This window comes from Falco biarmicus, chromosome Z, assembly GCF_023638135.1.
Source record: "Falco biarmicus isolate bFalBia1 chromosome Z, bFalBia1.pri, whole genome shotgun sequence".
Lineage (NCBI taxonomy): Eukaryota > Metazoa > Chordata > Aves > Falconiformes > Falconidae > Falco > Falco biarmicus.
In genome coordinates, this window is record NC_079311.1 from 47,799,895 (window position 1) to 47,815,718 (window position 15,824).

The window sequence follows — 15,824 nt, forward strand, 5'->3', positions numbered from 1 at the left end:
TTGTAACCGTAACAGCTTGCCACAAAACAGGACAGTGAACACCTCTTATCATTACAAGACCTTTTTCTTCTTACCAAAACACTGTTGTTTCTGCGAGTTGTAGAAATACAAAGCTTTTCAACATGTTTCTCTGAACTTGTCCTACACAGACATTACACACAACTTTTATTAAGAATCTAATCTTATAAGGTCTTACTAGAAGTAGCTAATAATATTTAAACTAGAAAGGATATATTAGCATGCCTGAAACAGTAAAACATGACACACAAGTTTGAAGCTGAACATAGCAAAGCACACAAAGTGACTTGAAACTTTCTATGTGAAGGAAAGTTTGAAATTAAAATGGCAGAGTTTTCCTGCTCTGTTTATCCAGAAAAAAAATTGGTTTCCATTAGTCTTAAATTAACATCCTCACTGACACCCCACTCCTGACATCTTTTCACATTAATATTTTCCCATTCTTAGAAGTTTCTAAGTATGTGCACTAATCTTGAAGTCAATTAATGCCCAAGTGAGATCCTTAAGCAATCCTTCTTTTTGAAGAATTAAGTGACTCACAAAATAATACACTCATCTGATATTTCACCCCATCATGGCCATATTTGACCTCACAATCAACAGTGAAACATAAAGTCTCATGTCCTCTGCTTCACAGTACAGATTTCTTTTTAAGCTTCTAGCATGAGGAATTTTTATCCCCTCAGAGGATCTGCTATTACAAGAAGTAGGCTAATACTTCTGTTTGATACTTTACCCAGTGCAAGACAGGAGGACACTTAAATACTATTCCACACATTATTCACATTTTAACTTTGCAGTAAGAAGTCACTGTAGACAGAATTGCTCTTGCCGGGGGATGAGAAGGTTGTCCTTATTACACGCTTGCTCTCCTGTTGACCTGACTCCATTACTGCCTTCATTGTAAATTAGTCCCAAGGATGTCCAAGACTGAGTTGCTTCCTTAATTACAGTTAGCTTGTAAAGCGTTTGCCCTGTATCCCCATTAAAATTTCATTACTCATACCGGTTCACAGGCAAAGATGAGTACATAGACAGGGCAAGGATATAAAAAGTGTTAGGCTTGTGATATTTTATGTGTGGTTTCATATGACCCCACCTACTGAGTACCACTGTCTGGACATTGCCTTTGGGGTGGACCACTTCTCCATTGTCCTGAAGAAAAGCTCCCTGAAGACTGAATTATAGGGAATGGGGGTTACTCCTGCATATATCAGAATTTTAAAAAGCAACTGGCCCAGGGGAGTAGCAATTCAGCATTTCTGAAAGAGCTTGAATGAAGAAGACTGTTCTCAGAGGGAGCCTTCACCTCCTGATGCAGTTGTCAGACACCTTTACACTACTCTAAATGAAGGCTGACTTTAGTCCATAGGGAGCAAACCAGCTTGTAAGAAGAGATACAGAAACATGTTAATCAAGAGGCTTTGATTAACAAAACAAAGACATTTTCCCTGAGGAAAGAAATTGTAGGTAAAGCTGATATTATTTCCCATCCTTAACAATGTACATTTCTGAATGATGCTGTATTCTCAGATGATATTTGAGAAGCATGCAGTTACTTGAAGATATTCTGTTATTTTGATGATACCCTGAGGTTTATGTGTAAAAATACATCAAGAATGAAGATAAACATCTCCTACGGTAGTTTTTCAGAAATACCATGTGTTATTTGGAGTGCTCACCCCATGAATTGCCAACCATTAGTACACAGCAATAACTGTAAGCTTGATAAGCAAGAAAATAGCACCACAAAACATATCAGAACAAAGGAAATCAGACCTGTAAAACACAGAACCCCTGTTAACGTCATTATTTTCATTTTTTTTGAAGTAATTTAATCTCCAATAAGTACTTAAAATAGTGATAAATGGATACAAGCAACTAACTTTATCTAGAAACAATCAAACCAAAGAATGGACTAAATCAGATGCAATGATTGCAGTTAGGTCACTCACAGATACAGTACTCATGCCATACAGTGCAAATTAACTGACAAGTCAGGCAGTTGAGTGGATTCTCAAGAAAACGGTGTCCTGCTCCGGGTCCAGGAATAACTCATCTGATGGGTTTTCCTGCACAGAGTGAAGTTAGATGTATTTGATGCATTTTCTTTGGAACTCTCTCAGGAATTAGTAAGCTGAGGTGATCTCTAAATTCTTCAAAAGGGTGTACCCTAATCCACAATAATTCTATAATATACCTTGAACAAACACCTTATTCACAATGAATGGTGGCTAGCTGCTTTAACAGACATATCATATTGCTTAGATCCTCAATTCTTCCTTGGTCTGTTGTGGCTAATTTATAGCCATAATATATGATTAATTTAGCCCTATTACAGGGGTTAGTGCAGAGGACAGAGCTCTGCCCTGTGATATTGGAGTTTGCTACAGAATATCAGAGAGAATCACTTGGGCCTTGATCATTACAAGGGGAAAATTAATAACCTCGTATTTGCCTCACCCCTGTAAAACATTCCACTTCTAGCTTGCTTAGAAAATTCTTGTTTGCTTTAAGTATCCCTACAGGAATTTTATTGTAACACTGAAGACAGCAACCAAATTACTGCAAATCATGGAATCGCCCTCTGAAATCACTTATAGTCTTGAATTCCTAACAACAGAGAAGAGCTCAGCACTGACAATTGCAATAACTCTTTCATGTCTGCAGTATGTGACTGTGAAGTGTCACTCCAGCAAATATTTTGAAAACAAAAGCTGGGATTGCAGTTACATTATGCAACCCTAAATGTTTTGGTAAATCAGTGTAGTCTGGACATAAAACTGTTTTCAAGCAGTCTAAGTGAAGCAATAGCTTTCTGCAGCCTCACCATTTCTGCACCTGGCTTTGCTCACTACCTCAGCTATTCATTAGCTAACCCAAAGTCTGTTCACATATTGCCAGTCTGCAATATAATAGAGGCACTCTTTGGATTCTGAGGTGGTTCACTCCTGCAGCTGGCTCTGCACCATACATGTGTCTGGCAAAAAAAACCAACAACCTGAATCAATGAGATATTCCACATGCTTGTCCAGCAAGCAGGCGCTTCAAGTTAAAAAAATATGGTGGGTAGACCAGGATGTGAACTGTAAACAGTTCAGTTTCTCTTCACTCTTTGTAAATTGTCATTTCTTAAGGCTAAATACCAAGATGCTATGTCTTTGTTGATGCTTTATTGCTAAAATGTGAGGAAAAACATATATTCATGACATGAACAGAGAATTAAGGACTGTTGAGTTAGAAAGACAAAGCTAGTAAGCTATTAAAAAATATATACTTTATCAAAAGGTGCTGGCAAAATTTGTCTTTGCAGACCATGAAATACATGAAACTTTTAGTAGTGACACAGTTTTTCATATTGTACAGTAACTATGTATTTGCAAATATACATATAGAGGATTAGATGTATATATTCCAATGCCAGTGATTTTGCTCTTTCCACTGAAAATAATAACCTTTCACCACCCCCTACCAGGTTAACTTCATTAAGTAGTTCCTGTGCCTTGCCCCAGCACAGCCATCAATCCCCGCAAGGTTTCAAAAGTTCATCTACTGTCCCTGCTGTTTCTTCATCCTTTTCAGGCCAGTCCACCCTGCTTCTTGCCTCTGCTGCATCCAGAGTCTTCCTTCTCCAGGTTCCTCTTCCAGCCAGCCGCTCCTCATCCGGGCTCCCTCCTTCTCCCAGGACCTCTCCTTGTCTCCTCCCTCTTCCAGGTCTCTCTTCCTCCAGTACTCCTCTTCCATACCCCTTAGAGCTATTTAACTACTTAGCAGGAACCAGCCACAGCTGCACATTATCCACCTCAGTCAACCCACCGCCCCTGAAGCCAGCCCACAGCTGTATATTATCAATGTTAATTAACCTGCCTTCATCCCTCTGTAATTCCTCTACAATGACCCTGAAGCTGAATAGCTGTCCATTGGTTTTCAGAGTTGAAAAGTCAGGCAGCATTTGCATAGACAACCACATTGTTGCATGAGTATTTTAATTGCTTGCACAACCATTTGGACATGCAAGAAGTGAAGCAATGAGAGAACAACCTTAACCTTATTCTTATTGTGTAATATCATTGTAGACTTCTACATTGTAAGCTCATTAAAAATGTAGCAAGGGTAATATATTTAATATGTTGCCGATATATACATAAGCAGATTTACAAGCCACTTGGATGTCCTGAGCCATTTGCAGTTCCTCTGTCATGAAAGGGGTGGAAAAGATGAACTAATTCTGACAAGATAAAATGAGGCATGGAAAAAAGCTACTATAATGAAGCGTATAAAGCTGAAATACTGTATGAACACGAATGTACTTAATTGCTTTGTAGAAGACACACTGACCACCTGAGACCAAGTTGGCAAAAGTTTACTTAATAGTTCTTTCAAAGTTATTTTGAAAGGCTGTAGCTCAGCCCTGGTTCTGGACTACAGAATCATTGAAGAAGAGGTTGGCAAAGAGCCTTGGTCCTAGCTCTATTAGAATTAAAGAAGGTTTCCCAGTGTTTTGTCCAGGTCAGTTTTGATAGTCTCCAGGGAAGGAGAATACAAATCCTCTCTAGCCAACCTGTTCCAGTGTGTGACTGCTGGTTTTTGACAACATTATTCCTAATATTCAGCTGAAATTTCCTTTGATGCAACTCATGGCTTGGATAGGTGCACTCTATGCTGGGTTAAAAGCTGGCTGGATGGCTGAGCCCAAAGCATGATGGTGAATGGAGTTATAACTGTCTGGCATTCCCCAGGGCTCAGTCCTGGGGCTGGTCCTGTTTAATATCTTTGTCAATTATCTGAATGATGGGGACTGAGTGCACCCTCAGTAAGTTTGCAGATGACACCAGGCTGGGGGGAGTGTTGCTGTCCTTGAGGGCAGGCAGGCTGTGCAGAGGGACCTGGGCAGGCTGGAGCGACGGGCCGAGGCCATTCCTGTGAGGTTCAACAGGGCTCAGTGCCGGGTCCTGCCCTTGGGTCACAGCAGCCCCACACAGCGCTACAGGCTGGGGCAGAGCGGCTGGAAAGGGCCTGGTGGGAAAGGGCCTGGGGGTGCTGGTCCACAGCCGGCTGAGCGTGAGCCAGCAGTGTGCCCAGGTGGCCAAGGCGGCCAGCAGCACCCTGGCTGGTACCAGACACAGTGTGGCCAGCAGGGCCAGGGCAGCGATGGTCCCCCTGTCCTGGGCACTGGTGAGGCCGCACCTTGAACGCTGTGTTCAGGTTTGGGCCCCTCGCTGCAAGAGGGACGCTGAGGTGCTGCAGCGTGGCCAGAGCGGGCAGCGAGGCTGGTGCAGGGTCTGGAGAGCAGGTCTTATGAGGAGCGGCTGAGGGAACTGGGTTTGTTTAGTCTGAAGGAAAGGAGGCTCATTTGCTCTTTTTGCTAAAGATAAAATTTTTTGCTAATTGATAAAATTAGGATCAAACTACCTGAAAGGAGGCTGTAGGCAGGTGGGGGTCAGTCTCTTGTCCCAAGTAACAGGCAACAGGACAGGAGGAAAGAGTCTCAAGTTGTGCCAGGGGAGGTTTAGATTGGACAGTAGGAGAAATTTCTTCACGGGAAGGGTGGTCAAACATTGGAACAGGCTGCCCAGGGAGGTGGTGGAACCACCATCCAGGAGGTGTTTAAAAAAACTGTGAATGCGGTGCTTAGGGACATGGTTTAGTGATGGACTTGGCAGACCTGGGTTAATGGTTGGACTTGACATCAAAAGTCTTTTCCAACCTAAATGATTCAATGATTCTATGGTTCTATGACATACCACCAATAAGAATCTTAGCTTGTCTTTTCTAACATCAGGCACTGAATGAAATCAGCTCTAGTCTTCCTTTAGTGTTTTTGTCTCAAGGCAGAACAAACCTGATTGTCTTAGCTTCTTCTCATGCTTTGTCCTCTAGTCCCTTAAACATCTCAGTAGCCTTCCTCTGAACTTGCCACTGGTATGTCAATGATTCTCTTGTACCAGGGAGTGCACAAACAGACCCTGCTCCAGATGCAATCTCACAAGTGTGTAATATGATAAAAAATAACTTCCTTTCATTTATTTAGTATACTTGTGCTAGTACCGTGCCAGATGCAGACAACCTTCAAAACTGCCAGGACACACCCTGAATTGTGTTCAGCTTGTCTACCAGGACATTTTAAGCCCTTTCCTGCAAAGCTGTGTTCTAGCTCTTTGGTACCCTGTACTGCTGCGTGGGATTATTCCAGCCCAGACTCAAGAACTGGCATTTGCCTTTAATAAGCTTCAAGAAGCTCATGTCAACCAGCTGTCCAGAATGCCAAAGTCTATCTGGGTAGCAGTCCTTCTCTCCACCATAACATCTCCCTCCAGTTTGGTGTCATCTGCAAGTGTGCCAAGGGTGCATTCTGTCCCATGGCTCAGGTTAATAATGAAGAAACTAAATAGCACCAGCCCCTGAGAAACACTCCTAGTAGCTGGAGGGTAGTTAGACTTTGCAATCTCAAATTTGTGAATTTTCACAAGGTTCAAAAACAGAACAGTGAGAAGCCCAGCCTCAGACACAGAGCAGAGTTATACTTTTGCAACACCCTCTGGCTGTCTGAACGTGGGGCCAGATGGGCTCCACAGTCTCTTCTGGATATCTTAGAATCCTAAATTTAGATAATGCTAATTATGATAAAGCAATCTGGAAAATTAATTTCCATAGACACCAGTGAGGGATGAATGGGAAAACAACCCATGGATATGAAGTCAGTTTTTTCACTGTGGAGGGTGGTGGTTCAGCTATTTTTACTTCTTTACTGTTGAAGACAAAACATCCTGTTGCTGTGTGGAAGGTCCAAAAACCACTCATAGACAAGTGGGGCCACATAAACCACTGTGAGTTGCAGTTAATTTCCTGCTACATCAGTCCACCCATTTCACTGGAGCATACAAGCAAATCAAAATAATTTGTCAGTATGATTTCTGATATGTTGAAACCCCATTAAAGATACAACATGCTCTAAGCAGGCACAAAAGAAAAAAGGAGTATCTTTAAATAACTGAAGGAAACATAACATTTCTGAGAGTTAAATATTTCTGAGACTTTTCAGAGAGTTAAGAACTAGTAACTAATATAAGGGAATGGTAACTTATTTTGAAAGCAAAAAAGACTGCAAGAAATAAATTAAGAGAGGCAGGACATTTACATATATGTACCAGCTCCTAGGACCTATTGAATCCCATTCACTGTCATCCATATGGTCTTTTTAGAGCTTTAGTGGATGCTAATTCATTAAACCTAATGCTTTGGCAAATAAAATTGAAACCTTAAATCAGAACACAATGAAAGAAAGGGGGAAAAAGAGGGAAGACAGAAAAATAAAGGTTGTAAACAGCCCAAAGTAAATGATTTCATGTTTGTTCCTTAAAATGAACTAGAAAAGAAAAAGGAAAAGGAAAAGGAAAAGGAAAAGGAAAAGGAAAAGGAAAAGGAAAAGGAAAAGGAAAAGGAAAAGGAAAAGGAAAAGGAAAAGGAAAAGGAAAAGGAAAAGGAAAAGGAAAAGGAAAAGGAAAAAAAAATAGCAAAAAGCTTGTGCTAACTTCCAAGACACTCCAGATGAGATTTTTAGTCATTTCTTTTATTTTCCAGATACAGCAAACTACGGTTTTCTAAGGTAGTTTTGTCAGCTTGGGCAATGTGACCTTAAAGTGTAAATAATGATGAACTGATTACTGCAATGGCTTTTAGTGTATTGCATCATTGCATACAATACAAATGTTCAATGCTGCAAGTTACAACATAGATTTTATCAGTTAACCATAAAAGACAGAGACAAGAAAAAAAATTCCAGGGACAAAGGATCAAATTTAGAGATGATCTTAGGAGAAAGATTAATGAGTCAAAAATTATTAATTTTAAACGTAAAAACTACAAGGAGTTGCTTGAATGTAAAAAAATCCTCAGAGTTTGATAAATAAAAAAATGATCCAAGATTTTAGTTTTGCAATATATATTCTCAGGAAGAGAAAGAGAATTTACAACAGGATTCTGGCTTTAATTTTCATCAAAGCTTCAGAAGAGAAGAGGAGGTAGAGCCAGCATGCAATGAACATGTATTTAGATAAGTCTAAACCTTTTCCTTGTTCCTTCAGCACACTCTCAAATGTCGTGATTACACTGAGTCTATTTCTTTTGAAATGTAAATGTTTTAAATTATATATTCAGGAAATCATTAAATATTATCATCATTTGTCCTTCCTCAGAATGATCAAGTGTTGCTAGAGATTTTGGAGAAGGCAGAGATAAAGATGCCTAAGGCCTAGCAAAAAACAGCCTGATGAGTCTTGTTCACTGTTTACCATTTGAGCTGAACAGATCAGTCATGATAAATCAAAGAAAACACAAGCTACTCTTGTCCTGGTTTTAGCTGGGATGGAGTTAATTTTCTTCTCAGTAGCTGGTGCTGTGCTGTGTTTTGGATTTGGTGTGAGAATCATGTTGATGGCACACGGATGTTTTTAGTTGTTACTGGGTAATGTTTCTGCTAAATCAAGGACTTTCCGGTTTCTCGGGCCCTGCCAGCCAGAGGGAGGGAGGGACTTGGGACATTGGGAGGGGACACAGCCAGGACAGGTGACCCAAACTGGCCAAGGGGATATTCCATAGCATATGACATCATGCTGAGTACATGTAAGCTGTGGGAAGGAGGGGGAACATTCAGCATTATGGCATTTGTCTTCCCAAATAACCATTAGGCATGATGAAGCCCTGTTCTCCTGGGGATGGCTGAACACCTGCCTGCCCATGGGAAGTGGTGAATGAATTCCTTCTTTTGCTTTGCTTGTGTGCATGTCTTTTGCTTTCCCTATTAAACTGTCTTTATCTCAACCCACGAGTTTTCTCACTTTTACTCTTCCGATCCTCTCCCCCATCCTGCTGTGGGGGGAGTGAGCGAGTGGCTGCGTGGGGCCTGCTTGCCACCAGGGTTAAACCACAACACCTCTTCACTTGAATAGGATTTTGAATCACACTGATGTTACTGAGAAGTGTGATTGGTGGCACAGCAAACATGACCAGCCAGGGCTGATCCAAATAAATTCATCATGCTGGGAAAGGTCATGGGAAACAGAAAGCTGAGGCAGAGCTGCAGGTGAAATTGAGGTCAGAGAACCTGGAACAGGGAAGGACCCAGAGCTGGGGGGAATAGTGTTGGGTGTGCTTATGACTATTTGGGAAAGGTGGGAGAAGTGAGAAAAAAGATAGTAACCTCTTCTGCAGGAAAGGATCAGCCTCCACAAGAAGTTGCCATTCTCTATCCCAGCCCTTCTTTCCCTCCCTCTCTCCTTCCTTCCTTCCTTCTCTCTCCCTCTCCTCCTTCCCTCTCTCCCTCCTCCTTCCCTCTCTTCTTCTGGGGAGCAGCAGACCATCACCCTAATTTTCCAGGAATCTGGCAATAATCAAGGAGCACCTTGCGGCCTGAGAGCCATCACTACCTCTAGGAGCTGCTTGATAAAAAACTCAGTAAACAAATTCCCATGGAAACATATGTGCCTGTAGACTCAGCTACAGTCCAAAACTTCTGGAGTAATTTTGTCAGAGGGAGTAAAGACCTGAAGTAAAACAAAGAACAGCTATTTCTTCCACTGTTTTACTTTCTCATCTGCGAATTCTTACTATTATTGTAATCTTGGAAATGGACTCCATGACTTTAACATGACCAAAGAAACAGGAGTTAATTGCAAGTGCCACTAGTGATTCGAAACACTAAAGGTAATTGTGATGTAATTTTACATAAATGAATGGTAGTGCTTATAGCAGATCAAATCCCTTAAGACAAATTCTCATGCAGATTTGCTCTCCTGAAGCCTTTAATGTTGTGGAGTTATGTTCCTGCAAATAACAGTCTACTATGAAAATGGCTGGTTATAGTATCATGTTAAAAGAACATTCTGTTTCCTGACACCTGAAGAAAGTTGAGAAAAACTTGGGATGATGCTGTACCTGATTAACCTTCTTTCTCTAACCCATATGGCATTTCAGCTTCTGTTCAACAAAAATAATTTCTGTTTAATTGGGACTGTGTTAAACCACGATAGAGTGTTAGCATAATTTGTGGAACAACACTGATCACCAAGGGACTGGTGATTGCTTTCAAAATAAATAAGCATCTTGCTTTCTTCCTCTCCCTGTCAAGAAAATGTGTTAGGTGGAGTTTTCAGGTGTTGATGCGTATCACAAAAGGTGAAGGACAAGTTCAATGTAAGATGCAAGGTTCCTTTGGCACCCTACAGGGCTAGAGTTAGAAGCCTGTAAGAATCTCAAAAGAATTGCTGTAAGTTTCATTTTCTGATATCTTTTCCATTTTTTTGTTGTAGGGAAACCATCTGTATGTTCACTTACAGAAACATAGCTCTGCATAGCAAAAGAGACCTGAGACTTACTGTCCTTTCCTGGCTACTTATTTTTTAAACACCTGAACTCAAACTCTGGTTGCGGAGGGATGCAATAACTACACCACCACATTGTTAGTGACTTCAGCTCTAAAATTTTGTCCAGAGAGCTTTCCTGTGGCTGTTACCTCGTTATCTGGTAAGATCAGATCCTCATGGGGCAGATGAGGTGGACAAAGGGCAATACATTTTCTGGTTAATTTCTGTTTCTTTCTGAAATAAACACACTAATTTTAAAGTCAGATAATGTTGAAAAACTCTGACAGAGAAAAAAATAAGCAAAGCAAAAAGTAAAAAAAAAATATTGTAGAACTGGACTCTAATAGCCTTACAGGTGAAACACAATGAGATATTTAATGAGTCAACAGATTTTGAAAGGCATTACTGGGAAAATAAGTTTTATGAACACCACCCATGGGCTTTTTGTACCCAACAAACATGGCAGTAGGCAAGCTTTATTACAAACTTGTGGTCTTCCAGCAAAATGCAAGCTTATGAAAAGGTTGTCAAGGCTTATGAAAAATGGGGCTGTCAAAATTTCCAAGTATCACTTACATAAATTGAAATTTTATCTGTTACCCTTGAGTCCCATGCCATTACATCAGAAGAGAAACCCAGAGCTAATCAAATATCATCTGTTAAAAAGATTCCAGCTTGCACCAATATAAAAGTAAGGTAATTCAAGGTGGTGGGGAGGAATCTATCATTAGCTTCACAGATGTGACCATAGCAACAGAAATCTCATGGAAGGTGGAGCAACACTCCTTTGGCAGCCTACCCATTGCTGAAGGTACACTGAGTCTTGTGAAACAGAGTCTGCTGTGGAGATGGTTGAATACATCCTGATACTCCATGATCCTCTGTTCACCTACACATTGTCCACATTTATGATGCTCTTACAAGCACTTCTTCCTGAGAGGAGAACTGTACAAAATTAACCTTTAAGTTAATTTTTAATTTGCAATTGTTTCAAACTAGAAATCTATTGATTAAATCAGATTTCTTCCTTTGGAATTTGCCATTATACTGATAGTAGGAGTTCCAGCAGAGAGCAGACATAAGTAAATGTTGCTGTTTCCTACATCAGCTAACTCTATTAGCAAAAAAACCCGTCTGGTGACAACAAAAACCTGGAAGCAGATATCAAAATAATTGAAAATGTGTATTAGCTGTGATTCTCCACCATCTTCCATAGCCATTAATACTGAAACAAAGTGGATGCAAAATGCTGTTAAGCCTGATAATAAACAAACAAACAAACAAACAAAATTGTTTCCCAGAGTTCAAGACTATGTATTTAAACCCTATTTTATTTGATATATATAAAGCTACAAGAGGAAAAATATGTTATTCACCATATTCTGGCTTCCCAATTAATCCCTGCCAACAAAGCACAACCTCAAAATCCTACAAACTGTCCACACACACTATCCGTACGTGCTGGGACATGTTAGTGGTATGTCAGTCAAACATCAGTTACTTACGTATGCTGGGACAGATTTGCATTATCAAGAGTGAGAAATGACAGCTGGAAATGAGGATCTTGTCCATTAACTGCATGGAAGTTATTCTAGGCACACACTGCCACAAACCAGAGTCTGACTGGTACAGATTTTCCCACATGTTACAAAGGCATAGATGTTTATGTACAGCCAGTGGAAAAGACTCACCTTATGCCCTTTGCAAATGAGGTGCAAACTATCATCAGGCCCCACGGAGGAGCACACAACTACTTGTGGTTCCCTGAACCACCAGCCAGCTGGCAACCAAATCAGTCTATAATTCCAAGGGCTGTGTAAAAGTACTCTCCTTCTGCAGCCAGCAAGCCAGCCTATCTCTTCTCTTCAGCCAGCCCTGCTGGACATGTGGCATCCATGCCCTAATGAAAGGAAAATTCATAGATTTCCCATGCATGTAAATGCTGAGTGAAAGAAGGAACGTGGTAGAAGAGAGTGCTTTCACAGGCAAATGTGAAAGTCTTCAATAGTCAATGAACTGCAAGAAGTGAAGGGTAATATTCTTGTGTCTTGTATGAAAGACAATAATTTTCCTATGCTTCCAAAAGTTTCTCCCTCTCTGTGTACCTTGCTTATTTCGCACACTTGTTCATATGTAGACCAGTTGTTCATGAACAGCTACCCTGATAGTATTTGCTTCAGATTTATCTCTGAGCATCATCTCTTTCTTCATGCCTCAGGTATATCTTGATTTGAAAAAATAAAAGAAGGAAGAATTGGTTGCTTTCCTTAACAGCTTACTTTATGGTTAGTTACCCTCACAATGTAATGATTCTCAGGATTAGATATTGCTCATATGTATTAATCTGGCTTCATTTTTTTCTTGTTAGGATTTCTTAGTGCATAACCTCTGGCTATTTAGAAACAACTAGCATTCATAGGAAAAGTTATGTACCTTAGGGGGAAAAAAGGGAATTTTGAGATATATATGTGCTTACTCAGGTCAGCTGTTGTTATTTGCCCAACAGTTACCCTCAGTTTCTTACTAATTTCTTAGTGATTTTCAATTTACAGTCAATTACTGCCTTTACCTTCTTACATGCTACTTCTTTCCTTGCTAATTTCTTCTTTTTCTTTGACACTGACCTTGCATAAGCTTTCATCTAAGGTGTGCAATTTATGCCAGCTGTTCCTCTAATGATCTCTTAAAGAATGCCTCTCTCACTTGCATTATTCCATATTGATTTGTCCTTCAAATCAACTTCACTCAATTTCTCTCAGCTCTGGCAAATGAAGTACATCTGATGCTGCTCACCATTTGAGATTGTCCTTTACTTGCCTACAGAAGATATAATAGGTCACCATTGCTGGTTCCTAAACAACAATGATTAATTAATCACTGGACTGCAACCATTATTTTTTAGCTTCTAAAATTAGATTGAAACTTAAGATACCTCCTGTCAGATGCAATAGCACTTACATTGGGAGAATAATCACCAAGAAGTTTTATAAATGTGAATGCCAGGTTCTGAGTTATGCTCAGAATCCTGAAAGGCTGTACAAGAAAATTTTCAAGACCAAGTGTGAAGCTCTATGTACAAGGAGGTCCTCAGATGACAATGAACCTCTGAACAAATGAACAAAAGAGATAGGCTGAGGTAAAAAAGCCACTTGATCCCCTATCTTCTCTGTGTCATTGAAATGACTAGAGGACAATGAAAGACATCCTTGTTTGTTCACGCTGAAAGAGACTGAAATATGTCAGAGAAAAATGCAGGAGAATAATGACATAAACATTCAAGAGGCATCACAGAATTGTAGAATACCAGGTTGCAAGGGACCTCAAGGAGCATCTGCTGCAACATTTCTTGGCAAAAGTACAGTCTAGGCAAGATGGCCCAGCACACTGTCCAGCCAAATCTTAGAAGTCTCCAATGTTTGGGAATCCACCACTTCCCTGGGGAGATTATTCCAATAGCTGATTGTTCTCCTTATGAAAAAATTCCCTCTTATATCCAATTGGAATTGTCCCCAGGAACAACTTGTACCCATCACCCCTTGTGTTTTCCATGTGACTCCTTGTAAAAACGGAGTCAGCATTTTCTTTGCAGCCACCCTTTAAATACTGGAACATGGCGATAAGGTCACCCCTAAGCCTTCTTTCTCAAGGCTGGACAAACCCAGTTCTCTCAGCCTTTCCTCATATGGCAGGCTTTCCAGTCCTTCAATCATCTTTGTGGCACTTCTCTGGACCCTCTCCAGCCTGGCCACATCTTTTTTTGTAGCAAGGACCAAAACTGAACACAGTATCCAGGTGTAGCCTGACAAGCGCTGAGCAGAGTGGGATGATGACTTCCTTATCTCTGCTGGACATGCCCTTGTTGATGTAACCCAGCATCCTGTTGGCTTTCTTGACTGCAGCAGCACGCTGTTCACTCATACCAGGCTTGCTGTCCACCAGGACCCCCGTGCCTTTCCACAGAGCTGCTCCCCAGCTGAGTAGATCCCAGACTGTGCTGCATTCCTGGATTATGTTTCCTCAGGTGCAAGACCTTACATTTGTCTTTGCTGAACTTCATAAGGTTCTTGTTAGACCACTCTTCCAGCCTATCCAGGTCCTCCTGCAGCAAAGGTCCCTTCCAAAGCTTCCACTTCCCCACTCAGTTTGGTGTCATCAGCAAACTTCATCAGGGTACACTCGATCCCACCATCCTTCATTTATGAAGTTATTAAACAGCGCTGAGCCCCATGTTGGTTCCTGGGGGGGACCCCTTGTGACAGGCTGCCAGTTTGAAAAGGAGCTATTTACCACCAGCCTCTGGGCACAGCCTGTCAGCCAGATCCCCACCCGCCACAGGTACCACCCGTCTAGGCTGTAAAGCATCAGTTTCTCTAGGAGGAGGCTATGGGAAACCATATTAAAAGCCTTGCAGAAACCCAGACAGACAATGCCACCACTCCTCCCACATCAGTCAAGCAGGTTACCTTGTCGGAGAAGGCGATCAGGTTTGTCAAGCACGATTTGCACTTGAAGAATCCATACAGGCTTTTCCCAATCACGTGCTTCAATGGACTTGTGATAGCCCCTAGGAGGATTAATTCCACAACTCTCCCAGGGGCTGAAGTGGACGGATGCCCCTATAACTTCCTGGATCCTCCTTCAAGCCCTTCTTGTCGATGGGAGTGACATTAGCCTTCTTCCAGTCTTCTTGCATGTCCCACAATCTCCACCACTTCTCAAAGATTATGGAGAGCCGCCCCTCAAAGATGTTGGCCAGCTCTGTTAACACCCTCTGGTGGATATGGCCACGGTCCATCGATTTGCAGGGGCCAAGCTCCTGTAACTGTTCACATACCAACTCCTCCTTCACTGATGGTGGGTCTGTGTTTGCATCAACCTGGATTTTGCTCCCAAGGCCTGGGGCCCAACAGTGCTGGTAAAGACAGAGGTGAAGGAAGTGTTGAGAACCTCTCTGCCTTTTCAGACGTGTTGGTGAGTAATTCACCTCTCCTCTTTAACAGTGGGCCAGCCTTTTCCTTCTCTTGCTGCTTGTTGTTTACGTACCTGAAGAATCCTTTCTTGTAGTTTTTTACATCTCTGGCCAATTTCAATTCAAGCTGAGTTTTTGCTTTTCTAACTGACCTGACAATGCCCTTGTAGTTCTCAACAGGTATTTGCTTTTCCATCTCTGCTACACTTCTATTTTGGTTTTGAGCAGACTCAGAACTCACAGTTAAGCCAGGATGATCTCTTGCTCTGCCTGCTTACCTTACCTTTAATGGGGATGGATGAGGATGAACTGTTTTTGTGCTTCCAGGAAAGCGTTTTTGAAAAACTCCCAACACCCACGAGCTCCTTCATCCTCCATGGAAGCTTCCCAAGGAATCCCTCCCAGTCGAGCTCTGAGCAAGCTGAAGTTTGCTCTTCTAAAATCTAAAACCTCTGTCTTAGTCCTAACCTTCAGTG